The sequence below is a fragment of the Equus asinus genome, chromosome 1 (assembly GCF_041296235.1).
Source record: "Equus asinus isolate D_3611 breed Donkey chromosome 1, EquAss-T2T_v2, whole genome shotgun sequence".
In the NCBI taxonomy this organism is placed as follows: Eukaryota; Metazoa; Chordata; class Mammalia; order Perissodactyla; family Equidae; genus Equus; species Equus asinus.
In genome coordinates this window covers 145,787,783-145,815,133 of record NC_091790.1, presented here as the reverse complement: position 1 = coordinate 145,815,133, position 27,351 = coordinate 145,787,783, and positions in this window count along the sequence as shown.

Here is a 27,351-nt window from a genome sequence, read left to right as displayed (position 1 = left end):
TTAGTTTACTACAGTATCAAGGAAATCTACTTATAGCACTTAGCTATAATACTTTGTTTAGAACAATCTTCTTTGAGAACTTTTAAAAGGTAGATTAAAAAAAAGTGTTTTGTCCTTATTAGCATTTTCATGATTTATTATAGTGTTCTAACAGATATCCCTCTATCTACTTCTTCTCTAATCTGTTCATCGAATAGCTGTCAGAAATATTTTCTTTAAATACAGTTTTAAAACCTCTTATTGCATAAAGAATAAAGTTGAAAGGAATGGCACCATCCTAGCCTCGGTATTTAGACACAGTAATCAAGGAGAGACAACTTCAGACTTGAGTTTTTAAAGCATATGCCTATCCTCATGTGTCACGTTCATCTCCGATGGCACCGCTTCTCCCATTAACTCCCGAAGTGTCGATGCTAGGCACTCAGGACGTTGATCAGATGATATAAATGCATGATATACACTGCCTACAACTGAAATCTTGATGTTTCCTGAGCTTATCACCTTTGTGCCATTGATCTTTACTTTTCTTCACCTGTCAAAATGCTGCCACAATCTTTCAAAGCCTCCCTTAAATTTCACCTCCACCATTCTCCCTGCATTAAAATTGAATCCTCCACCCTCTATCTGGTTCTTGGTCTTCCTCCCCTCTCTCCCTCCCTCTCTTTCTATTTCCCTTTCTCTCTTTCTTTTGTTTTTCTAGCTTGCTTTCTGGATTTCTGACTTCAATTTTTACCTTCTGACTTTACTGTTTTCTTCCTTCTTCTTGTCAGACTCAATATCATTCATAACCGTTATAAATCTGCATCATTTTCAAGTAATTTCATATCCATTTGTGGTAGAAAGTAGTGAGATCTGTGAAGGCACACTAACTGCAGTGTCTTAAAGCTTATTCGTGCTCATTAATAGCCTGTTCAATTATGTTGAAGGTCAGCTATGAAAAACACCATCAACAAAGATATCCAATGCTTAAAAGATATCAGCTTAGAAGTAATAAAAGTACCATGGAGATATTATTGTTGTACTGTGCACAGATAGTCCTTACTCAATACAATGAACTTGCATTCTTGTCTGTTGACATCATTCCTTCCAAACCATTCACATACCTACAAATGAGAAGATGATTATTTATCTGCTTGATTCATCGGTGCAAATGTTTCTTAGCCCACGCAGAGGCCAGACTCAGCTGTGTGGTTTCAGAGATTGGGTTGAAAATATAACACAGTACATGCATTAGAAAAAGGAAATCAGAACATTAAACCACTTGTTTTACCATCTCTGATCCCCTCGAGGCTCAGTGACATTTGGTGCATTTATCTTTCTTGTTAAAAGCAGACTCTCTAACTCTTTGTAGCAGGTGGAGGAAAGATGTAGCAGAATGTTTACAATAAGGCATATAAATCTGTTACATGTGTGTATGTCTGAGGGAAGGGAAGGTCATTGCTTAAATTTCAGTTTACTTCCTCAATTTTCAGTTAAATCTTTTCTCCAGTGCTCTACAAATTAAATATCTCAGAGGACTCTTTTAAAAAGAAAGAAAGAAGGGAGGAAAAAGCAGAATCAGTGTATAGGGAAAACAGAAGACATAATGAGGTAATGGAGAATAAAATCCTTTATGAAACAAAGAAAAGAGGTCACACAGTTACAGCTTTTTAGGGATTTCATCCCTTAGGTTTTCAGTTCACACTTGTTTTCATTGCAGCTTTATGAGTATCATTATAAATTCTTATACTTTGTCGGATTTGCTTGTACTGGGAAAAGTCAACGATGGCAACACTCCTCCCCTAAGACACACTGCTTTGCATCGGGTTAGTGGTGTGTCTGGTAAGTTGGTCTTACAAATTGAAAGAATCTTTACGCCAGGTTTCAGCTTCGTTTATGAGTTCAAATCCTTCTAAGTCCAGATTTTCCTCTTCCTCTTACCTACTAAAATAACTGTACTCTTCCTGGCAGCTTTCCATTTCCATTGCTTTCTTTCTCACTTGCTTTCTGCAAAGAAATATATACAATCCACCTTATAACTCAAGGAACAATCTCTCTCTACAAAATAGTCTTCACTAATATTTTGCTCTTTTTATTCATATTCAACCTCTTAGAGAAATCTCATGTCTTCCTCAAATCGGGTTCTTTCTAGGCTCTCCTCAATTAATTTGGTTTGTGTAATCAACTGTTTTGAGCATTTAAAAGCTGTCTCGTGGTAATTCTGTGCTGGATTCTGAGGAAAATAAATAAACATGGCATAATTCTTGACTACAGGGAAAGTCCAGACATATAAACAGAATGTTTCAAAATGGAATGTTGGTTTTCAATCTTGACTCTACATTAGCACCACTTTGGAAGTTTTTAAATATTCCGTTGCCCGAGTAGCAACCCAGCTCAATTAATACACTCTTTGGTTATGGGCCAGCACTCCTTACATGATTCTAATATATGCACAAGGTTGAGAACCATTGTTGTTAAGTATGCTTAGGATGCTAATAAAGTACAGGGGAGTGTATTGTAACTCAAGCAGGGTGAGTTAGGGAAACACCCGAAGAAGTGGTACCTGCACAGAGCATTGAAGACTGAGATGGTCAATTAAAGGCTTGGGCAAAGGATCTTTGGGATAAAAGGTATGGCTTGAGCAACTACACACTGGTGTGTAACATCTATGTGCTTTTAGGGAATTGTAAGTAGGTCAGAAATACTAACTAATAATATATGAGCAGGACATGGAGGAATATTAGGCCTGAGAAAATGACAGAGACTTTTATGAGAAGGAGCAGTGGGACTGAGGAACTGTGAATTATAATCCCATCTCCCTGCAACCCTAGAGGGCTGATGCGACAAAGCCTTCAATATATTCACTGAAAAACAAACAGGAGGGACCCCGGTTCTCCTTAATGTTTTCACCATCATGCCGCCTGATTTCCAATCAGTCTCTTTGCCTTTGAAATGTAAGCCCCAATATTTAAAAGTCCCATCCAGCATCAGATTCCTTTAGGACAGAATCTCTTCCTCACTAACCACCACTTCCCTGAAAAGCCATATTACACATATGCATGGGGCTTTCTTTTAAGTTCCCTATATTTCAAAACTTTCATGTCTAATCTTTAAGAACGTGGTCTATGTTTCCAAAGTGTGACTTTGGAACTTCCTAATTGCTTTCAAAAGAAACAAAACTACATTTAGATAGCGCTATGTAGTTAAAGAAATAAACTTTCATGCCTGTTATCAGTTGATGTCTCTTCAATTGGGATGAAGACTCATTTCTTGATTAGGGAGGTAAGTTTCTTTACTCCTGAGTTTAATTTTGAACAGCAAAATGTAAAATTACACAATGCATCCAATAAGAATATTTGGAGGGGCCCGCTGGGTGGCTCAGTGGTTAAGTGCGCACATTCTGTTTGGCCGCCCGGGGTTCGCCAGTTTGGATCCCAGGTGTGGACACGGCACGGCTTGGCACACCAGGCTGTGGTAGGCGTCCCACGTATAAAGTAGAGGAAGATGAGCACAGATGTTAGCTCAGGGCCAGTCTTCCTCAGAAAAAAGAGGAGGATTGGCAGACGTTAGCTCAGGGCTACTCTTCCTCAAAAAAAAAAAAAAAGATTTGGAGTCGTAAAGTGTTCTGCTCACACAGTCACAAAATGATCCATATTTCAATCCCAGCTTCTCTACGTTTGAGACATCAATCATCTGAGCAAATCATAGACAAGATTGTGTAGGTGAAAAAATCTAACAGGTCTCATCCTTTTCTGTTGCAAGCAAATGTAACAAGGTATTATATTGTTCTACCTTAGCACATTGTAATGTGAAGTAAGTGCAGATGAATAAAAAGGAAAGATTGAAATCTAATTTTACAACTGTGTTTCTCTAATTACTAACAGTATATTGGGTGTGGGTTTCTGTATTCCAAACTCTGTCCAGTTCCTGCAGTTGAGGAACATTATGCTCTTACAGGAACTCTGGGTGAGGGTCAATCCGTTAGGAGAGAGAGGTTTCGGGTTGCTGAAAATCGTCCTTGTGAGTTGACAAACATGATGCTTTGAATAAACAAAGCTTGATTATGGATTTACGGGGTGTAAGTCCCTGTTCTCAGACAGGAGAATTAGCATTTTAAGGCATTCTAAATGTTTACTTATTCATTAAACAAACACTCATTAGCTTTTTCTGTATTGTAGGCCATGTACAAGTCACTGGAGATACAGTAGTGAGAAAATGAAGGATATAGACGAGAAGTACTAACCCAGTTAATGCAATATCCGCTTGCTATTACAGTGGAGAGCATCCTCATTCAGCCATTCATTCAGCTCTTCTTCACAAAGTTCCCACTTTAAGCCATGCCTTGCATTAGGCACAGGGGCTACAGTGGCAGGCCAGGCCTAGTCCCTGATCTGAAGAAGCATGTGGTCTAATGTAGGGTTTCTAAGCCGGAACATCCTGAGAAACTCCCTGGATATAGTAAATTGCAATCTCTAGGGGTCTATCCAAGGTATTAAAAAAAAAAGAAGAAAAAAATTGTTCCAGATGATTTTTGTAATTTTCTAATCATGAAATCTTTCTCCAGTCCAGCAACAGAAGAAAATATTAAATGCTCTCCTTTTACTAAACTTTAGCATTTGGGAAATAGTTACCATAATTCACTCAAGTTTTTGTCTCCTTTACTTTCTTATACATGCCAAATGCTTCAGAGTGGTCATCTTCCTGAGAGATAATAATATAAAATCCATACAAGTGAAAGATAATAAAATATCACTTTTAAGTAATTTAAGTTTTTTAAGACTCGTTTTTTTCAAGTATATTTTTCAGCATTCCAAGTGTTTTTTGCTGTAGAAGTTATTGGTGCCCTTTACTAAATAGCAATCAACACAAGACTATGGGATATTTTAGAGACTCAGAAGCTACTTGACTCTGGCATATACATATGGTGTTATGCTTGTAGAACATTGAATTATCTTGGCAAGAGTTACTTTTCCATTCTTGGACAATAACACTGGAAAAACTGCCCAAAACACGCAGCATCTCCCCTGGCATCAAAACTGAACCGCTCTGCCCATCTATTCATAGAGATTCTTTCATTTTTTTTCTGTATAATTGAGTTGCCAATATGGACTCTCAAGATAAACACTTGACTAAGAGGGCCAGAGGCAGATCTTGAAAGAATTATCTCTATTTTGCTGTACCAAGTTTTTGTCATTTTTTGACATAATATCATGTAATTTCTAATACATTTATCATTATAATGCTGCCTGATTTTGACTAGTTGAAAGGTGAGCAAGCATATGTAAAATAGGCACACTACCATTCATACAGATCATTAATTTTAAGGACCAGATGAATTTGTTTAAAAGCTGGAAATTAAGAAATTTGAAACTATTCTTTCAAGTTTGCTGGGTCAAAAGAAAATCCACGATAGTGTTAACCCAGGTGCCGTTTGAAATGGGTTGAATTATGCTCTTCTTAAGGGTTAAAATTAAAACAAAGTGACCTCACTGGAGTTTAATCCTATCCTTCGATTGCTGTGTGCTATATTAATTTTTTTCACCAGTTCAGCTATTCCAATATAACAAATTGGCTTTATCTCCATCGGTCAGCTTCTTCCTCTAATGCAGACAACTTAATGGATTTTAGTTCTAAATAGGGTATGGTTTGTTTCTGAGTATTAATTTCAACTTTAGTTATCGTGCAAATTATGCCCTAGCTTGAAATTGAGCCACGTTGACCACTAAAACAGAAAAGTCTAATATATGGTCGAAATTAGCAAATTTTGCCCAGCCAGCAAAGTTAAGTTGGCTTGATTTCACCACCCTTACCTACTATTTCACAAAGTAAGTTCTCCATCTAGTGGTTGGCAAGCTCACAGTATTCTACCTCATTATTACTGATGTTCTATACATTTATATATCTTTTAAAAAGTAAACAAATCACGTATATATGATAGTGGGTTTTTTTCCTGCCTTATACACTATTTTGGTGAAGAAGATCAGGGCTCTGTCCTATTAATTGTATGTGAAATTGGGACCTGCAACTTGCTGATGAGAGGAGCAGTTCCTTAATTGCTTGGTGAAACAGGAATGAACGAGAATATTGTATATAAAGTGATTTCTACAAGGTATAAAGCAGCGTAACATATAAATGTAATATATAATACTAGTAAATGTGTCTTTTTATTATGGAACTGAATCCGGGAACAGAATTTCTTCCTGGATTATAAAAGATATCTCTTGGAAACTAGGTTCTTGGTTATGGTTCTGATCAACTATTTGTTTGCTTGTTTATTGAGTATGACATTTTCTACCTGGATCCATATTATGACAGAGAGCACCTCATTCTTCTTTCCTCTGCGTCATCACCAATAAAATGTCCTTTTTCATTTCATTCTACTAGTTCAGCTCTCCTTATTTTCTACTAACTGATACATCCTTAGAGTAGTTCTCATCCCAGAAGAAGAAGAAAAAGCTTCATCTTTATCCATAGAAATATTAAATACTATCCCAAATCATAAGAGGGCATTGCTATTTTCACACAAATATAAATGCCTATTATTTTTATCTGGAAATTTCTGAAGGGTTTTCCTTGCTCATCCAGTAAGTGTTGCTGTAGTGAAGAATGGATGCCACGGTGAATCACAGCAGACTCAGCAAGAGCTGAAAATGTCCCCTGGTAAAACCAGAGTCAGTTTTAGAACCAAAGAGATGTCATAATTCATATTCCCTAATCTGTCCATTTCACAAATATGAAACTTGCTCAGAGCAGATAAAGGATGAATTTGAGGGAAAGTGAGCTTCAGAACAAGAATTAGCTTCAAATGCTCCCACCTGTTACTTATAGACGTTGTTATCCCAGGCAGGTGACTTAAGCCTCCTGAGTCAGCATTTGCTGTTCTATAAAATGTAACATTACCTGCAGAGTAGCATGATTATTAAGATGAAGCAAGATATACATATAAGTGCTTATAACAGTGCCTGAGACATACAAGAATGTCAAAACAAACAAGCTAGTTCATTACATAGTAAATTAACATGAAAGAACTAGGTCTTGAATCTAAGTTTTAAACCAAGATTTTGCATTGTACCACATGACTGTACTTTGATCTTCTTAAGACTTCATGATAAAATGGTAGAATCATAAAGCTGAGCAAAGAAAGGGCTTAGAGCAGTTGCTGACTTAATAACGAGATCTCTAAAACTTATGCAATGAGGAGAAAAATTAAATAGAGCTTTAACAATCAAAGAAATATTTATTCTTTCCCAGTTGGACTAAAATCTAAATTAAAAAAAACTATAATGTCAATTATATCTCAAAAAACTATGTAATATGTATATGTACCTAATTATAATAGTTATATATATGTAGTATATCTCATATTTCTCTAGAGTATATGAAAATGTGTCAGAACACTGTTTCTCTCTCTTAATACCACTCTAGATAAGCTGCAGTGTTAAACAAACACTTTCTTCATGTCGAAAAGTAAAAACCCTAGTTGAAAATTAGCAAATATATAGGACAGTGTGATGACCTATTAAAAAAAATTTTGAATTTTTTTCGTTTTAAGTTAACCAGGTTTTTTTCTCTATGCTACTCCAAGACACCAGGTAACTACCAGTCTGATACCTCTTTTTGGAGAATGACAACCTGGAGGAACATTCTAATATGTATCTTCATTTTACTGACATAATTGTAGCTAACAACATTGACACTAATTTAATGAATTAAAATATTTTATTAAAAAGTTGTAGCCATTGTGGCTGGCCCTGTTGCCTAGTGGTTAAACTTGGCACACTCCACTACATCAGCCAGGGTTAAGATCCCAGGGGTGGATATACACCACTCATCAGTGACCATTCTGTGGCAACGACCCACAAACAAAATAGAGGAAGATTGGCACAGATGTTAGCTCAGGGCAAATCTTCCTCAAGAAAAGGAGAAAAGTTGTAGACATTTAACAGAGCTGTTTCAAAACACAAATGTTTTCTGATAGATTTCTTTTGCACTTTATTTACTTGAAAAATCTTTGTCATTCATCTCCTTGTACTCAAAGCCAACAATCGCTTCTTTAATTGAAAGAGATGTTCTCTGGAAATCAGTTCTACAATACATAAATATGGATATGTAATTGTAAGAAATGCTTTACAATTTATTCTTGAAAAAGACCTATGATATTGTTCTTTTTTCAGTGAATTTAAAAGAATGCAGTTCTTGAAAATAGGCGTATTAGGATTCTCATGTAATCTACCTTATGGTCAACATTTATCTCATTTTTATCCCATTTTCTAAATTCACCACTAAAATTGAAAGGGATTTCTAACATTCCAAAACACACTAATACCGTGCTTCTCCCTAGTTAAATATGTATAGCTCTTTTTGTAAGTTTTTAAAATACCTATAATATATTAGAGGCTCTGGCTATAAAATAAATTTTACTGAGTACCTATTGAAAATTTTAGAGACCTGTCGCTCATACCAGAAGTTTATAAAAGCCAATATTGCCACCTAGTGGTTACAGATGAGAAATGATTTAAAAGGTTAAAAGTACAGTTAGTTCTTATTTTAAGACAATTCAAATAATCTAAGCACATTTGTTTGTGCATATTTTTGACAAGGGTGCAAAACAATTTAGTGAAGGAAAGATAACCTTATTAAGAAATGAGGTTGGAGAATATGGGCATCCCTAGGCAAAAAAATTAATGAACAATAACCTAAACCTTACACATTATTTTAAAAAAAAAACCAAAAAATATCATGGACTTAAATGTAAAACATAAACTATAACACTTCTAGGAAAAAAAATAAGAGGTAATATTTGGGATTTAGGGCTAGGTAAAGAGTTCTTAGACTTTACTCCAAAAGCATGATCCATAAAAGGAAAAACTGAAAAACCAGACCTCATTATAATTAAAAATCTTTACTTTGTGAAAGACAGAGGATGTGTCACCCTGTTAAGAGAATAAAAAGAAAAGTTACATACAGACTTGGAGAAAACAGTTCCAAATCACATATCTGAGAAAGGACTATCATTTAGAATATTCAGAGAATTCTATGAAGCCAAAGTAAAAAAGCAAGCAATCCGATAAAAAATAAGCAAAAGACACAAACAGGCATTTCATTGATCAGGATATAAAGATGACAAATAAGCACATGAAATATGTTAAATTCCCCATTAGGGAAATGCAAATTAAAACCACAATGAGATATCATATACATTTATCACAATGGTTAAAATAAAAAAGTAGTGACAACACAAATATTGGCAAGGATGTGGAAAGACTGTATCACACATATGTTGCTGGTGGAAACATAAATAGTAGAGCCATTATGGGAAACAGTTTAGCCATTTCTTAGAACCCTAAACATGCAACTACCACACAACCTTGCAATTTTACTCTTAGACATGGATCTGTCAATAATGTAAACATATGTTCACATAAATACCCGTCTACAAATGTTCATGGCAGCTTTATTCATAATAGCCAAAATGGAAACATCTCAATGGGGGAATGGCTACACAAATTATGTTACATCTATATCATGGAACACAACTTAGCAATAACAAGTTTATATTTGCAACGACTTGGATGAATCTTCAGGAAATTGTGCTGAGTGAAGAAAGTTGATCTGAAAATGTTATGTACTGTATACTTCCATTTATATAACATTTGAAATGACAAAATTATAGAGTAGGATAATCAACGGATTAGTGGTGGTCCAGGGTTAGAAATGGTGAGGTTGTAGGGGAAGGGAGGTCGAGATGGATGTGGCTGTGAAAGGACAAAGACAGATGTGCTGATGGAACAGCTTTGTAATTTGACTGTGGTGATAGATGTGGCAACATATACATGTGAAAAAAATCGTATGAAACTCACTGCACACACACAAGTACAAGTAGAACTGGTGACATGTGAATATTTTTGTGCATATTTTTAACAAGGGAATTGCATCAAAGTTAACACCCTGGTTGTGATATTGTACTACAGTTTTGCGAGGTGTTACTTTTGGAGAAGCTGCATAAAGAATACCCAGGTTTATTCTGTATTACTTCTCACAATCGCATGTGAATCTGCAATTACCTCAAAATAAAATGTTTAAAAAAAGATGCTTTTGCCACTTAGTTGTTATAGACTGGAAATACGACTTAAAAGGCTAAAAGTACATAGAGTTCATTCTTATTTTAGAAGAATCCAAATAATCTAAACAGTTTTCATATGTTTCATACATTTATTGATCATTTTAATTGCTCCAGCTTCAAAGTTGAAAACGTTCTTTATGGATAAAGGTTTTTTATGAGTAAGAGATTGAATATGTGCTCCTCAAATTTCATAGTTATGCTTCCTTTGCACCTGTGAAAATTGAGTTGAAACAGAGAAGGAAAGTGTATTTGATAAATTAGTAAGTATGTAAAGAACTGTCAACTTCCAGACTGCAAAAAGAGCACAGAAGAAATTTTCTAGACTGTTTGTGTAGATGATTTCTCAAATAAATTACAGTTACGAAATTTCACTGGCATAAAATTATTCTGTCTTTCCCTTTTTTATGTGATTAATAGCTAGCAAATGTAGAGATGGGCTTGATTTTATGGGTTTTTTTTCAAATCAAAATGACAACCATTCTTCCTAATAAGAGAAATATAGTGTATTTTCCTTAACCTTGAATTATTTTTTCTCCCACAATAGAAATATTGTACTCATGTTTTCTTACTCGAAGAGATACGTTACCAGAACAAAAGTACACTGGAAGAAGTTCAGGATAAAAACTCCTATAAATAAATAATGTATTAAAATACAATATTATATATAATTATATTTAATACATATTCTCATTGAATAGCCTTTTTAGAGAGCGAGGAGATTTTAGAAATATGGAGTATGGCCTCTTTAATTATAGATAAAAGAAGAAGTAGAGATAAATACAGAAAGAACTCTAGATTGAAAGTTAAGATTTGGGGCCTAATTAGGCTAAAAAAATACACCTGTATGACACTAGGCAAGTCAGTTAACCACTCTGGGCCTCACTGTTCACATCTGTTCAAGAAGAGACAGGACTACATAATTCCTAATGTGCTTTCCAGCTTGAAAATCACATGAAACTGAGCCAGGAAATATTCAGCTTGGAAAACTTTATGTTTTGAATGTTAAAGTCAAGGCGTTTGGTGTTACTGTTGTCCCCAATGAACATAAATGCATTTTCAAGAGAATGAGAAGAAATTTAAGCTGAGAGGATTAAAAGTTTAGGCTTTCTTCAAGTTTCATCCAATGATTCCTTGTAAGTACATTTTAAATAAAACAGATTATTATTGAGACATTAGTAAGTAAATCATTATAAAATATTGGAATATAAAAAATATACTTACATATTAGCATGTTAATTACTAATTAAAACCTAAAGATCCCTTCATTTAAAGAAGAGAATCTTTTGAAGAGGCTCAGGTGGTTCAGGTTTGCTTTGATGGCATGACCAGGCTTGTTACCGTTTAGAGAAGCCGTTAGAATGAGTCATGGACACTTGGGATGAGATCTACTGCCTACGGGAACTACCTCCACCCTCTAGTAAATCAGGGCTCCAAGAGAGAGCCACCAAGAGGAGGAACGGCAGGAAGTTAACAGGGTGCTCAGCAGCAATAACAGTTTAGAGAGAGGCAATTTTCAAAGACAACAAGTCAACAATTAGAAAAATTGTGGAAATTTTATGGAAATGCTGAAGCATGCCTTGAGAATCCCCAGACATCACCAGGGAGCATTTGAGGAGAATTTTAGATGGAGACTATCAAGCCGATCTACACACGAATGACGCACCAATATCAAGAAAAGGGGGAGAATATATTTTCCTCCAGTCTCTGACTCTTCCAAGATAAGTTATACTTCGGTACTTACACTGTCTCTGTGATTGTTGTGAATAATTTTCATTGCTTGTAAATTTATGGATACTTTAAATTGCATGATGGAATGGGATATCTTTCCTTTTATGAAATATTTGCTATTTTGCTTGCAGCCAAATAGGTGGCCCACTTCTAGTAAGTATAATACTACAGGATCACTTTCCGTATTGGCCTAATTCCTGGTTCTGTTTTATGCCCTGGCATTTATAGTTCTTGTTTTTGTTCTTCTTTCTTCACCTGTTTATAACTTATGTTCTCTTCATGCATTTATATATTGCAAGCCATCGTAAATTCTTTCTAAACAAAGCATGATATAAACAAATAATTCCCCCAATATCCACACTTTTGGGGAGCTCAAGGCCCCAGCTAACCATTGTAGTGCCTACATATGGCCAAGCTGTATTTACTAGATAAAAAGATTTTCCCCAAAAAATACTTGGATAGGGTAAAATTTGGTGACAATCTCAGCTAATTAGAATCTACCTTGGGCACTGTCATAATGGAGGCAGATCAGATAGCCACATGCTGCCATTGTTCAAAGACAGATCCTCAAATTGCTAGATTCGTCTGGTGGGTGCCTTTCCCAAAGAATATAACTCCATATATCAAGGGATCAAGACACGAAAAACAAATAAAATCTCAAAGAGTCTGCCAATACTCTTACACTGTTAATAATAATTATTATTATTATAATTATAAAAACATAACTAGGCAAGATGAGTGACTACCATTGTCATAAACTTATCAGGATATCTGAATGCAATTAAATTCCACAAACATTTTTGAAAGCTTAAGATTTATATTATTAATAGTGATACGATTTTGATGATTTATCTTAATGACAACAGCTAATATACTGATTATTACAGTACTTACTATATCTAAGTCAGTCATTATATTAACAAAAGGAACAGAGTCTTCTCAATAATAAACTAGATATACTCATTGTTATCATGGAGCTTTTATTATTTAGGAAGACAAGAACAGAAGCATATGAGAAAGAGTGACAAAAGAAGCCACAGTCCAACATGCATGGAAGATGAGAGCTACAAAGGTGGGTATAGTCCTGTAAAATTTTCTAGCACTGAATCAGTGGTTGTAAGGACCAGGAGAAGGTCTGTGAGCAACCTTTTGGAAATTAAGTAGAGAACTGCACCTGGATCAGTTGAGTCCTGAAGCCCTTTCTGCTGATTCCATTTGTGCTGAGGAATGGCTGCTGTGGCATTTGCCCACAGGTTAAAGCACTTTTCTCTGGGGCTGAAGAAGACACTGGTGCTCCCAGAGCTACTAAAACAAATCTGTGATGAGGAGGTTGGCAGACAAAAGTTAATTAGACTACATTCAGTACTGTGCTGAAAGTGTGAGGCAAGGAATTCTCCCAAAAACTATGTAAAAGGGGAAAAGTGACAGAAAAGTGTTAGGACATTTGAAATTTATAATTTCTAACATCCATCGAGTAAAGGGTCTAGGAGGAGCAAAGACAGAAAAGAGAAAGAAATATTAAAAGAAAATTCCTTAGAGCTGAAGACAGACATAGGTCTTCAAACAAACTGAATGCCTAACAAGATGAATTTAAACAATAAATTCACAGTTAGACTCACTGTTGTGAAAACATCAAGAAAATGTTAGTTGTGGAGGAGTGAAGTTAAGAAGTAAGAGGAAAAGTTACTTACAAAAGAGCAAAAATCAGGTTTACACAAGATTTCTCAAACTAGAAGACTAGAAAATGGAACAATAATTTTTGTTCCATTTTTTTACTTAATTTAATTAATTAATTTTGACTTAAATCTGTACTCAACAAAGGGAAACTTAAGCATGAGGGGGAAAAGAACATTCAATAATAATGGTAACTCTTAAATGGTCCCCACACACTGCCCAGAGTATTTTCCTGTGTTTTCCATTCTTCTCCTCACAAAAAATGGCAGTTTTACACATTTTCTTTTCTTCTCAAACATCATACCCATCTCCCTACTCACCCCATCTTCACATCCCCTATGCTGAAGTCCTGCTTCATGGATTTCACTGAGAGAGTAGAAGCAGTCAAATGGAATTTCCTTATTCTCCTATCCTCGATCCACCATCTTTGACACATGTATAACCCTCCTCTTAAAATAAACACAATATTCCTGCTCTTTCAAAGGCTGCAAGCATTTTCCTTATGCCCCACATCTCTATTCCTCTCGTTATCCCAAGGACTTAGTTCTTGTCATTATTTCTTCTCTGTTCTGCAAGTTAATTTCTCTCTTCCTATTGGATCATTCCACTTGACTGCATTCTACCATCTCCCAACTCCCTGTAGCCAGCAGCTTATCTCCTGTTTCTTTTTCCAACATGTGTTGTCTGTAGTCACTGTGTCCTCTCTTCACCTCCATTCTGTCTACCTCCTGCTTCCAAAAAACCTCTAATATAGCCCTTTACAGAAATGGTCTTTTTCAGTTCTCCAAAAGAATTAGGGATTCTTTTGTCCTCACCATGACTTCTATGACACTTTGCTGGTTTCTCTAAGTTCCCCTGACTATTTCTTCTCAATCTCTTTTCTGGATTTCTTCTTGTGCTCAACTGCTAAATGTTTGAATATCTGGATTTTGGTCCTGACCCACCTTTTCTTTCTACAATGTTCCCTCTCCTGGGGAGTTTTTCTCTCCGGTTTTACCTGGCTGGTGACTTCTTATGATTTAATTCCCAGCTAAAATGTCTCTTCTTCAAACATGACTTCCCAAACCACTCAGTATCTCTCAGACCATATTGTTTTGTTTTCTTCATAGCAGTTATCACAATCAGACTTTTATCAAATTATTCTTTCTCCTCTCTCTAGAATATAACCTTGGCAAGCATGAATGAAAGGAACGACCTCATTTATATTGATCACTACTGAATCTCAAGCATCCACACAGTGTCTAGTCAATAGGAAGCTTACAATCAGTGAATAAATGACTAAATAAGTCAATAAATAAATAATATATAAAGATCTCCCATAATTTTTTAAAAAGAGAAAAGATAAATCTCTCAGTGGGAAAATTGGACAGCAATCACAATTTTACAATACAAATAATATTTAAACACATGAAAATATTCTCAGCCTCATTAGTAATCAGAGAATATAAAGTAGGCTTATGATATTTCATTTATTACTTATGATATTATAGAAATATTAACGTATTGGCAATATGGAGGCTTTCGGGAAGGTATTTTGGCAGTATCAATCAAAATTCATGTACTCTTGGCACAGCTTCTAGGAGAGTATTCATATGGATTCCAACATGTGCACAGAGATTTTTGTATAAGGATGACAGTTTCACAGAAAAAAAGCAAACAATCTAAATATACATCAATAGAAGTAGGTAGAAAGCTTTCTCCCTTGTGTCTCTCTCTCTTAGGAAAGTTATCTAAGACATCTTTTTCAATGATCACGGAGAGTCACAGATGCACATAGTTGAAACAAATTATGTTAAAACATAATGACATGAATATGGAAATGCATAGAAAATAAACATAAGAAAACAAAGTGCATTGTAAACTCTCTACCTCTGAGAAGGAGAAAGTTTGTGTGTGGTTGTGTGTGTGCGTAATTAGGGGACAGAAAATGATATTTCACGTTCTGCTCTGTATACCTCTGCAATGTTTGAATCACATACAAGAGACTGTAATAATGTACAAAATGGAACTTTGAAAAGGAGAAATAAATTATATTAAAAAGAGAAAAATATGGTTACAGATGTCACTACGATAATGGTTTGAAAATGATGCTATTGGAAACCAAACAAGAGGTGCACTAATCTAGTGTTTAAGTCCAGGGGAATGGTATCCATAAAACAAGTGACACTGTCATTGAATAACTGAATTCAAGAAAGAACGGATCTCAGGGTATAAAAATAGAAATTTAGGCACAAAATGGAAATTTGAGGTCAGGAGCATCTATTGATACTAATTGGAGTCATCAGATGTGATGAGCTCAGCAAGGGAAAGCAGACAGAATGAGAACACTAAGGAACAAAAACCGTTTAAGGGTTAGGCAGAGGAATGCAGCAAGAGAGGAAGAATGAGAATGAGCATCAAGGGACGCAGGAGTAAACTCAGAAAAGTGTGGCTTCTAGGAAACGTAAGAGAGTGTCTGTGTCTGGAGAATTAGAGAACGGCTATAAATTTCATATATTGCCCACTGATTAAGGAAGATCAGTTTTAAAATGTGTCCATTGATCATCTAATGAGGAAGCCACTGGGATCTTCGGGGGTAAAAGCAGTTTCTAAGGAGGCTGCGGTCTAAATCTAGACTGAAGTGGGTTATTAAGCCTATGTGAAGAGAGAACATGGAGAAAAGTAAGCGCAGGTCTTCCTTTTAAGAAGCTTGGTGCTAAAGGGAACGGAGAAGAGAAGCAGCGGGACCTGGCAGTTAAAGGCAGTGGCTCACTGGTGGTTTCTTTGATGCTTCTGTTGTTTCGATAGTAGCTATTTTTTATTTTGTAAATGTTTTAAAATGAGGGAAAGCTGGGCATGTTTAAATCCTGATAGGAAGAAGCCAGAAAGCAGAAAAGGTGAATGATTCAGCCAAGAGAGGAGAAGAATTGGTCCCAGGACAAAGCAAAAAGTGGGGGATTATCCATCACGGGTGTCCATGATGACTGACAGGAAAGGGAGAAAGAATTGAGCACTTTGCAAGTCGGCAGGCAGGGAGTGGAGGCAGTTGTGGCTGAAACCTCATATTTTACATACACTATCGCTGATGTTCACAGTACCACATCTGTTTGGGACACATTCATTTTATAGATCAGAAGACAAAGATTAGGCTGCAATTGAAAACTGTAGTGTACAGAGACAGAAAATAGTTGCAAGAAAGTGAGTGTCTTGGGTACCAGGAGATCTGTGTTTATCTTGTCTACTTTGCATTTAAGACAAAAGTTTAATTTGTTTTAAAGCATGAAGTACGCTAAATAAACTCCTAAATTTTACTAGACATGCTCCTTTACAATCTATGTTTGTGTTTTCATTCTTCCACCAGGTGTCAGTATATCTCTACAGGACTACTGCCCCTCGAGGCTGATTGTCGGAAATCTGTTATGGCACCTGCTACAAGAAAACAGGAAAAAAAAGACTTCCTGAATGAATAAACGAATCAAAAATCTTCTATTTTCCTCTACAGCACTTCTGTCTTTCAGCTACTCACAGAGGTCCAGGAATCATCATTAATAATCATTAATCATCATTAATACATATAAGGCTGTATAAAGTGTCCAAGGAATCGTTATCTTTTAAAAACTGGAAGCTGCTCTACTCCATCCAATCTGAGGGGAAATGATCTGGTGAGAGGAATGGGCGATACTGAGAAAGAACTAGTACCAGCTCTGTGCTGGTCATTCTTTGAAGTAAAAAGGTAAAGGCATTTTAATTCAGTTATGGGCTTCAGTTAAGGATCTCAAAATCTTGACTTGTTATAAAGGCCAAAAATACATGCCCCCTTCTCCCCTGGCTTCATCTGGTGATGCCTAAGGAAGCCAGGCACAACATACTCTCACTAAACTTACTACATTTTAACAGTGAAACGACTGTTGCAAAGTAGACATGATTAGGATGTGAAGAGAAGTGCCCCTTTGCCATTCACTGGCTGCAGGATTCAGAGAAACCATTTTATTTCTATGAACCTGTTTTATGAATTATAAAATATGCTCTGTCGTCTCTTTCTTAGGGCTATTTTTGAGTGTCCTTACAATTAAGGGAGCTAATTCAGTGAATGTCACTTCTCAGCCCTTCCAAATGCTGCAGGGTCCAGAATATGTTCGTGCATAATTAAATCTAAATCTGTATCCTCTCCTTAAGATGCTTCCCTTCAGTGCCTGCAGTTTTAAGATGGATCTTGCCTGAGGGAAGTTGCAGGGCAGGCATCGTGAGGGAGAAGACCAAGTTAGCCAGCAGTGTGACTTCAATCAGAGACCCCACAGCATGAATGAGGCTCTTAGTCAAACTTTCACTCTTGCTAAACCCTTTTGCAAAGAGGAGATCCAAATAGAAGACTTTTTATGTTTTACCTACGCTTCCTGCCACACTGTAGCCAACAGCCTGGAAAGATCGAAAGAGTAGAGCAGGTCATTCCTGGAAGTCAGGCAACAAGTATAAAGAAGTGGGAGAATAATGATGTCTTCTCCCTGGACGTTGAAGGCTGTACCCTCTCAACTTGGGTGAAGACTCTTTTTCGAGCCCTAGGGGGTTGCTTTCCTTGCAAAGAAAGAACTCACACACCAGCCAGTTGTCTTTGACCAATTCTAAGGAAAGAGGTGAATATCGCCCAAACTTGGGGTAAAGAAAAGGGGAGAAACTTAGCTTTGAAAAACTCCCAAGTGCTAGGCTGACAGTCTGATTTCCATCAATTTTTTGTTCCAAATACCGAATTCCTCCAGAGAACTTTGAATTTTGAAGTTATATCCATTTACCTGAACATAAACTTAAAGTATGTGTTAAATAAAAACAATTGGTTTTTTTCCACAAGCATAGATGCACAATAGTTTTTCCATGTCACCCAGTCTAAACCCCCAGGTGCCTGGCACCTTTGTGTTGCATTGTGGAACCTTCCTTCAGATACTTGACTGCCTCTTTCCCAACTTCCCTCACCAATGTGTGTGGGGGTGTGTGTGTGTGGTGCTTTTTAATATTAGGTGGCAATTCAATCCAACAGAAATAATCTCAATTTTGGTATTATTTAATTAATGCATTAAACTCCTCATAGTGGAGGTATAGATTTGACTTGCTAAATCACTCAGCCTTTCCCATTCAATGCTAAATAATTTATTTTGCTGTGATAATGTAAGCAAAAACCTTAATGGAAGGGGATGCCCTAGAACATCATGGCAACATCAGATTGCTATAGCTGTTTCTCGCGGCCAACTTGAAATTTCTGTACTTGCTGTGTGCTATCGACTCAATATTTGTGTTCCTTTGGAATTCATGTGTTGAAACCTAATCTCCAATGTGGTGGTATTTGGAGGTGGGGCCTTTGGGAGATGATTAGGGCATGAGGATAGAGTCCTCATGAATAGGATTAGTGCCCTTATAAAAGAGACCTTAGAGAGTTCCCTCACCCCTTTTGCCAGATGAGGACACAGGGATAGATGGCCATCGCTGAATCAGGAGGCAGACCCTCACCTGACTCTCAACCTGCCAGTGCCTTGATCTTGAACTTCTTAGCCTCCAGAACTGTGAAAAGCAAATTTTTTTGGTTTAAACCACACAGTCTATGGTATTCTGTTATATCAGCTCAAACAGACTAAGATGCCATGTGTCTGAGTAGTAAAGAGTTTGCATGGCAGCCGCCATTGCAGAGCACATACTAAATAGCATGGTTTTAGGACACGCCATAACCCTGTTACTATTAGACGAAGGATCCAGCTAAGATTCTTCATAGATAATGTAACATTTGAGTCACAAGTACGTTCTCTGGAATCAGACTAACTGGTATTGGATTCCAGCTCTACCACTCATAAGCCATGTGACTTTGAACAAGTTGCCTAATATTTTTGTATTTTGGATTTCATTCATATTATCACTCCAATCTATAAAATTGTGGTAATAATTGTATCAACCTAGAAAAATTCTATGATTATTAAATGAACTAATACCTGTAAAGAGCCCAGAACAATGCCTGACACAGAGTAAGCACTCAATAAATACTTGCTATTATTATTGAGATAGAATAAAAAACAAGCTAAAATTCTGCCCAGGATCCTTTATCAAAATTTGCACAGAATGAACTTTAGCAGCTGGAGGATCTCCCATAATTGTCAGAAAAGGAGTGGACTGGGAAATTTAGGATATTTTTTGAGAGAAGGACCACTTGACCATTAATAACTATGTCTAATAGCACTGTTAGGATTTTTTACCCCCTAAAATGAAAACTTTTAGGAGCAACATAGTAAGGACTTCAAATATTGTACTCTAAATATCAATGCTTCTCAACATTACACCAGAATCTGATATTTAAAACATCTAATATTGTGAAAAACGAATTACTGCCATACTATTCTGAAAAGTTCTGCACAAGCAACAAAAGTGAGAAAGACTGTAATTGTTAGCACTACACATACAGTGTTTCTATTTGGAAAACTTTCTTTTTTAGTGAACAGTAGGCATTTATGCAAACCTTGTGTGAAAATCCCCAGGGAAACAAGAGCTGTAACTTAGAAATGAAAATGACAATATTAGTGCTAGGCAGGCACCTTTGAGCACCAAAGAGCACAGGCATTTCTTGTTCTAGGTACATTTGCCTCAAGCACATTTGGAAGTTCTGTAAATTCTTTACTTAGACTTTTGGTCAACATATATCCACCATTGTGAAGGGTAGTTTGGTCCTATAGATGTAAGAAGACCTACCATGGGCTAATGTCATAAGACAAGTTCCCTAGAAACAGAGCCTGAGACAAGGATTTTTGTTCAAGGAATTTTTGGTTGAGGGAGTGCTCTCAGGAGAAGCCCATAAGGAAGTGAATGAAGCAGAATGGAACAGCGGAAGCAATGAAGTAAAGTCTAATTTCAGCCTGATCCCCACAGAGAATTGTGAGGGGAAAATGCACCACAAACTTCTTCCCCCCATTAGTCACCACTGGCTGTGGGCTACCCCCAGGGGATGTACAGAACTCCATAGGAATTTCTAAGCTAGCTGGCTCTCATCAGCTGAAGGAATTCACCAAGGAAAAGAGTGGAATTGTGAACCAGTAGCAGACAATGCTCACAGCTGTTAGGGGAATCACAAGGCTTTACCAGCCTGGAAAAGGTGATCTGGGCTGGGCACCAACACCACCTACTATAGCTATCACATTACATGGATATTACCAAATGACAAAGGGCAAAATTAGTCATAGTGAATAATAACAGATCATAACTCTTTCTCTTCATCCTAATATCCATTGTCGGATTTCTTGCATCATCTTTGTGCTAAGTGGACTTTTGACTGTGTTATAATATTAAATGTTATGTGACCTTATAATTCAGTTGCTGCTTGAAAGATCTACCCAATTCATGACAACCAATGCTACACAACTGACACTTTAGACTCCCTCAAATACAGAAGGGACAGGAACCACCTACATGACAGAATGCTAAGGAAACCATCCCCAACACTACTTGTGAGGGGGATAATGCTAACTCTTCTACCTTTTCTCTGTCTGTCACTCTTTTCCTTTCAACCACCTAAAATGGCACAGCATTCTGTGAATGTGCTACAGGATACAATGGGGTAGGTAGTGTTTCTGCTTGGCGCTGAACTACTCTAACCTTCTCTTCACTTTCTTTTCTTGCGGGAAAATTACTTTGACATATGCTTTTTAGGCACTGTGCTTTCTCAAGAACGTGTTTCATGATTTGACAATGAGTGACTTAATATGTACCTAGATGGGCATTTAAGGTAGAAAGCAATACAAATGATTCACCAAATCTTGGCACCACATGGGAGCAGAAGGTAAAGATTGTCTACGGACAATTTCACAGTCTTTTGTTTGACGATGTTAAGTAGTCTTAATATTTGTATTAAGTAATATTTTCTTATTCTTACATATTTAATTTCTAAAACATAACCACTTCAGTGATCAGGAAACATTTGGTTTAATGTATTATTGAAATTTAAATAATAAATATTAGAGACACATTCAAGTGGCAACTTCTACTTATCATTTTGCTTACTTGCTTTCTTTCCTTTCCCCTGCTGACAAATTGTCACACAATTTCTTATGCTTATTGAAGCTGAAGGCCTTGATGTGTTTCTGACAATTTGACAGACTGATGTGGATAAAATAAGTTAAATGACATGGTGTCAACTATGAGTTTGTTATGAGACGCCTTCTTGCATCTTCAAATATGTTATACAAATTAGATACTTTCTACTATCATGGCTATCTATAAAGACCTGATACTCCTTATTTATAAATTGGCTGCATATTTTCTTAAACTGATGAATATATACGAGCATAATTTGAATATAGAGTTGATTGACTTCTTTTGCATTCATTCAATTGGCTTTGCAAGAAAGAAAATGCCAAATAAATGTAGAAGGTATTGACCCCCAAAAGGATGCCCCCAAAACACATCAAGGCTATTTAGTCCTCTAGAGAATCAAATGAGGCCATATGCATCCAGGTCCTGCTTGGCTGTTAACTAATTAGCTACTTTACCTCATGCAAGCCAAATACCCTCCATGCATTCAATTTAACCCTAGAAACAATGAAAATCATAATACCTTTCTCTCAGGTTGTTTTTAGCTTTAATGAGATGTGCATGTGACAAGGAGTTATGAGGTAAACATACTATATGAATGAAAGATATTGCTATTACTTCATGAAGCAGGAAGACATGGGTACGTAAGGGGCTAACCAGGAGACTGCCACATGAGAATGGAAAAATGTCTCTTGTAGGACTCCACTCAATGCTTCAGGCTTCAGGTAAACTGAGTCACATTCTCTTCAAAAAAAGGGTTCTTTTACTAACATTCCTCAAAACCACACAGCCTGATTAAAGTAAAATTAGTTGGAGAAGAGACTATGCAGCCTACTTGATGGGTGCATACGCATGGGTACAGTTTTGTATTCAGAATGGAATACTGAAACGACCTCCTAAGATTCCAAAGAAAAGTTGGGGATTATATTTTTCTAGCACCTTAACTGTTTCCTTGAGAAGCAAAATTAACATCATTTTTTCCAAGACAAGAGGTAACTATTAAAATTTAGAGAAGCTTAGGAGACATTTAAAAACTAATATTAAATGCAGTGTACTAGAGGATACAATTGAGATGTCTCTGTTTACATATAATTATAATAGAAAATGTTACTCTCATTCTGATTGATTTTGGTTCTTGATTATGTTCTTAAAAATCTCCCAAGGGGGAAAAAAATAAAAAAAATCTAACAAAAAGGGGCTGGCCCCGTGGCCGAGTGGTTAAGTTCACGCGCTCCGCTGCAGGCGGCCCAGTGTTTCGTTGGTTCAAATCCTGGGCGCGGACATGGCACTGCTCATCAAACCACGCTGAGGCAGCGTCCCACATGCCACAACTAGAAGGACCCACAACGAAGAATATACAACTATGTACCGGGGGGCTTTGGGGAGAAAGAGGAAAAAAATAAAAAAATCTAAAAAAAAAAAATCTCCCAAGGGCAGGGATGGCTATGAGAATATTTGTGAAAGTGCAGCCATAAAAGAGGTTAACATTTAGAAGAATAAAAGTATATTTTAAACATACATTCATTCAATTCACACACAAAATATGTTTGTGAAAGTACAGCCATAAAAGAAATTGATATTCCAAAGAATAAATGTATATAATGTATTAATATATGCATTGATGCATACAATATGAATTGTCTTCATATATATTAATATACATTAACATGGACCTAAGGCTCATTTTTGTGTCAACTGACATATGTAGTATCCTTAAGGACATACAATTATGATGTCCTGGGAAAAAAGCCTTACAGATTTTACCATGTCACTAGTAATTAAACAGAAAAAAATACGTAAGCTGAGGAAGAAAATAGAAATAAATATCACTCTTTAAAATTATTATGCCTATAATCTGATATACAAGTCTTCCTTAACTAAATATCTTTTTAAAAATTTACAATAGTTAGTTATCCCCATATAAACACGTGTGTATACAGGGGGGTGTGTGTGTGTGTACAAGTTGCATCAAAATCTGTTGATTGACCAAAGGGAATGGCATAGAAAATATTATTATTTTATGAAATCCTTAATTAACTCATTCCTCTTTTCTTAACTTGATCTATAAGGCAAGGTGAAATAAAACCCTAGTATTATTTTTGTTCGACTCTAATAAACTACTCAGTCCTTTCATTCAATAAAAGTCAAAGAGTATAAAACTCTGAGGCCTGAGTCTCTTAGACTGTTCTATTTTGTTATAATTCCTCAAGTAAGAAAATTTTTATTTTTTGACTCTGCAGCCTCTTCTGGGGAGACATTTCCTCATGAGCTTTATAATTAAAATCTGGGAGCTCAGTTGGAGTTGTCATTCATGAGAGCGCTAAACTTGCCCTGAAATTTGGAGCATTCCAAAGAGGTCAGTTCTCATTTACTTTTTCCTGAAGCCCCGTGCTCAATCGTTGTCCCCACTGCCCAATGCCACATTGCTCCAGTCTTTACATCAGTTTCTAGATTTGGGGCTTTGGGGGTGATTCTTTTTTTACACAGAACTGAGGAACGTGATACTTTCATTTTGTGTCCCTGGACTCAAGGGCAAAGAATCAACAAACACTCTTTCTCTGAAGAACTAAAGGAGTTTTCTGGGTCAGGAAAAAGATCTGTATAGAATTCTTTATATTCAAGTTCAAGGCCTCAAGTTACCTTTGCATTAAGCTGTTACTGTTGTAATATCTGAACAAAGGTGTAACTTGAAAGAAATTTTGTTGTTTACAAAAGAGAATATATACTATAGACCTAAATATAAAACACAAAATTCTAGAACTTTTAGAAGAAAACAGAAGATAAAATATCTGCGAACTTAGTTTAGGCAAAGATTTCTAATTATAACACTTAAAGCATGACCCCTAAAAGAAAAAGTTGATATATTAGGCTTTATCAAAATAAAATGCATATATTCCTTGAAAGATGCTATTAAAAAAATGAAAAGACAAGCTACAGCCTGGAAGAAAATATTTGCAACTCTTATATCTCTTAAGGGAGTTTTATCCAGAATACATAAAGTACTCTCTATACCCAATAATAAGAAAACAAATAATGCAATAAAAAGGGCAAAGTATTTCAACGAAGAAGATATATGGATTACAAATAAGCTTCATGAAAAGATTCTCAACATTAATGGTAATTAGGGAAACACAAATTAAAATTGACAAGAGATTTTTCACATATTGAGGTAAATGGGGTATCTATTTGTGTTCAAAACTGATTCGGCTTGAACTAAAAGCCTGACTTATGGCCTATCAAACACACATTGTACATCTGCTTTAACCATTAAAGTAAAGAATGCACTCTCTTAAGATAAGAATGCTTACTTCCTGGGGCCAGCCGGGTGGCACAGTGGTTAAGTTCACACATTCCGCTTCCCGGCGGCCCGGGGTTCACCGGTTGGGATCCCGGGTGCGGACATGGCACGGTTTGGCACGCCATGCTGTGGTAGGCGTCCCACGTATAAAGTAGAGGAAGATGGGCATGATGTTAGCTCAGGGCTAGGCTTCCTCAGCAAAAAAGAGGACGATTCACAGTAGTTAGCTCAGGGCTAATTTTCCTCAAAAAATAAAGAAAAGACTACTTACTTCCCTTCCCAAGCCCTATTGGTGCCGCCCTGTCAGTAACATCTGTAACACCTGTATTAGGCCCTTTCCAGACATCAGTGTCATGCTGACCTGTTAATTGAAACCTCTTTGAACTTTGATGCATATGGGATATTTAATGCATGTTCTTTATTCTAAAAAAGTATAAGACTAGGGGCCGGCCTGGTGGCACAGTGGTTAAGTTCGAGTGTTCCATTTCATCATTCTGGGGTTCGCTGGTTCGAATCCCAGGTGAGGACATGGCACCGCTGGGCAAGCCATGCTGTGGTAGGTGTCCCACATATAAAGTAGAGGAAAATGGGCCCAGATGTTAGCTCAGGGCCAGTCTTCTGCAGCAAAAAGAGGAGGATTGGCAGCAGATGTTAGCTCACAGCTAATCTTCCTCAAAAAAAAATGTATAAGTCTGTACTGAAAATGATGTTTCTTCGGAATACTTTCTTCCTTTCTGCAAAAGACCTTCCTGGGTTATAATCCTCATCCTGGCTCAGTAAAATTCACCTTATCTCTCTGATCCATAGAATGGTTATTGGTTATTTCAGGTGGACAAAATCATAATGAGACACTACTACAAATCTAGTAGATTAACTAAAAATGAAAAGACAGCATACTAAGTTTTGGTGAGGATATGGAGGAACTGGAACTTTCATACACTGCTAGTGGTACAACCACTTTGAAAGACAGACTGGCAATTTCTTAAAAAGCTTTTTTACATATCCTATCATATGACCCAGGCATCGTACTTCTAGGTTTTTACCCAAAAATAAGAAATCATATGATCATAAAAAGACTTTATATAAATGTTTACTGAAGCATTATTTGTAATAGTTAAAAACTAGGAACAATCTAAATATTCATCAACAGGTGAATGGATAAACCAACAATAGGACATCCATACAATAGAACACTATTTAGTCATAAAAATGAGCTCACGATATGGATGAATCTCAAAAAGATTATGCTGAACAAATGAAGTCAAACAAAAAGGAATACACCATGATTCTATTTGTATAAAATTTTAGAAAATGCAAACTAATCTATAATGATAGACGGCAGGTCTGTGGTTGCCTGGGGAGGGCAGAAAAGGGGCAGTTCAGGGATGGGCAGAAGGGAGCAATTTCAGAGGGGCAGGAGGAAATTGGGGGAAGATGAATGTGGTCATTATTTTTATTGTGGTGATGATTTCATCGGTGTAAATACATACTTGAAATAGTACACTTTAACTATGTGAAGTTTAATGTGAGTCAATCACATATCAGTGAAAGTGTTAAACAAAACTCAAGGCTCTGGGTTTGATGGCTAAGACCCTACCAGGTAACCTCACCTGGACATACTACCTAGGGTAATTACTTGTAGATAATGAAGAGTGAACAAATGATAGAGACTCTGGGAGGGAGTTCGCAATCTTAAAACAGAAAAGTGAAGCAGGGAAACCATGGATGCTGAAGAGAGAAAATCTAGGATAGAAAAAAGCCGGGGATGATATCTTCAGACTCTTTCTACCAATATCTCCAACTGATTGCCTAACAGGCATGCATGGAACAGACTCAAAGCAGCTCAGCCAAAGATTAAAAATATCTAAATTTAGACTGAAGATACCACCCGAAAGATCTGGGATAGTGAACAGAAGTAGAGAGACCACGACAGCATGCACACTCGTTTGGATAAGGGCAGACAGAGAACTTAGTTCTTATCTTTGACTTTTAGCCTGGGGCTCAGCACAGTCCAGGGAGTGGGAACTTTGGAGAACAAGGAGGGTATGCATGTGGAAAAACTGCAGTCACTATGTCCTGAGGAGTTAGAAAAGAAAAGCTATGAACACTGGAGAGAACAGGAGGATCATGAAAGGGACAGAGTCAGAGTGAGATTCTGAAACTGTATACCACCACTCTTGCTGAACACTGAATCACGTATGTTACAGAACAGACGCTAAAGATCCTCGCTTGAGACAAGAGTCGGAACAAGGAATAGAGCTATTGCATGAAAAACAAAGTATGCAGTTCAACCTCCTAAGGAAAACTACTTGACAAAACAAAGAAAGCAGTACTCATCACAGAAAAATAATGGAATCCAGAATTTCCGCAACTTAACAGGATACAATACAAAGTTATATGACATACAGACTACGAAGAAAATGGAAAACATTTTTAGCAGCAAAGATATCAACCATGTCTGACTTTGAGAGGAAACAGATATAGAAACTAACAGACAAAATATTTTTAAGTCGAT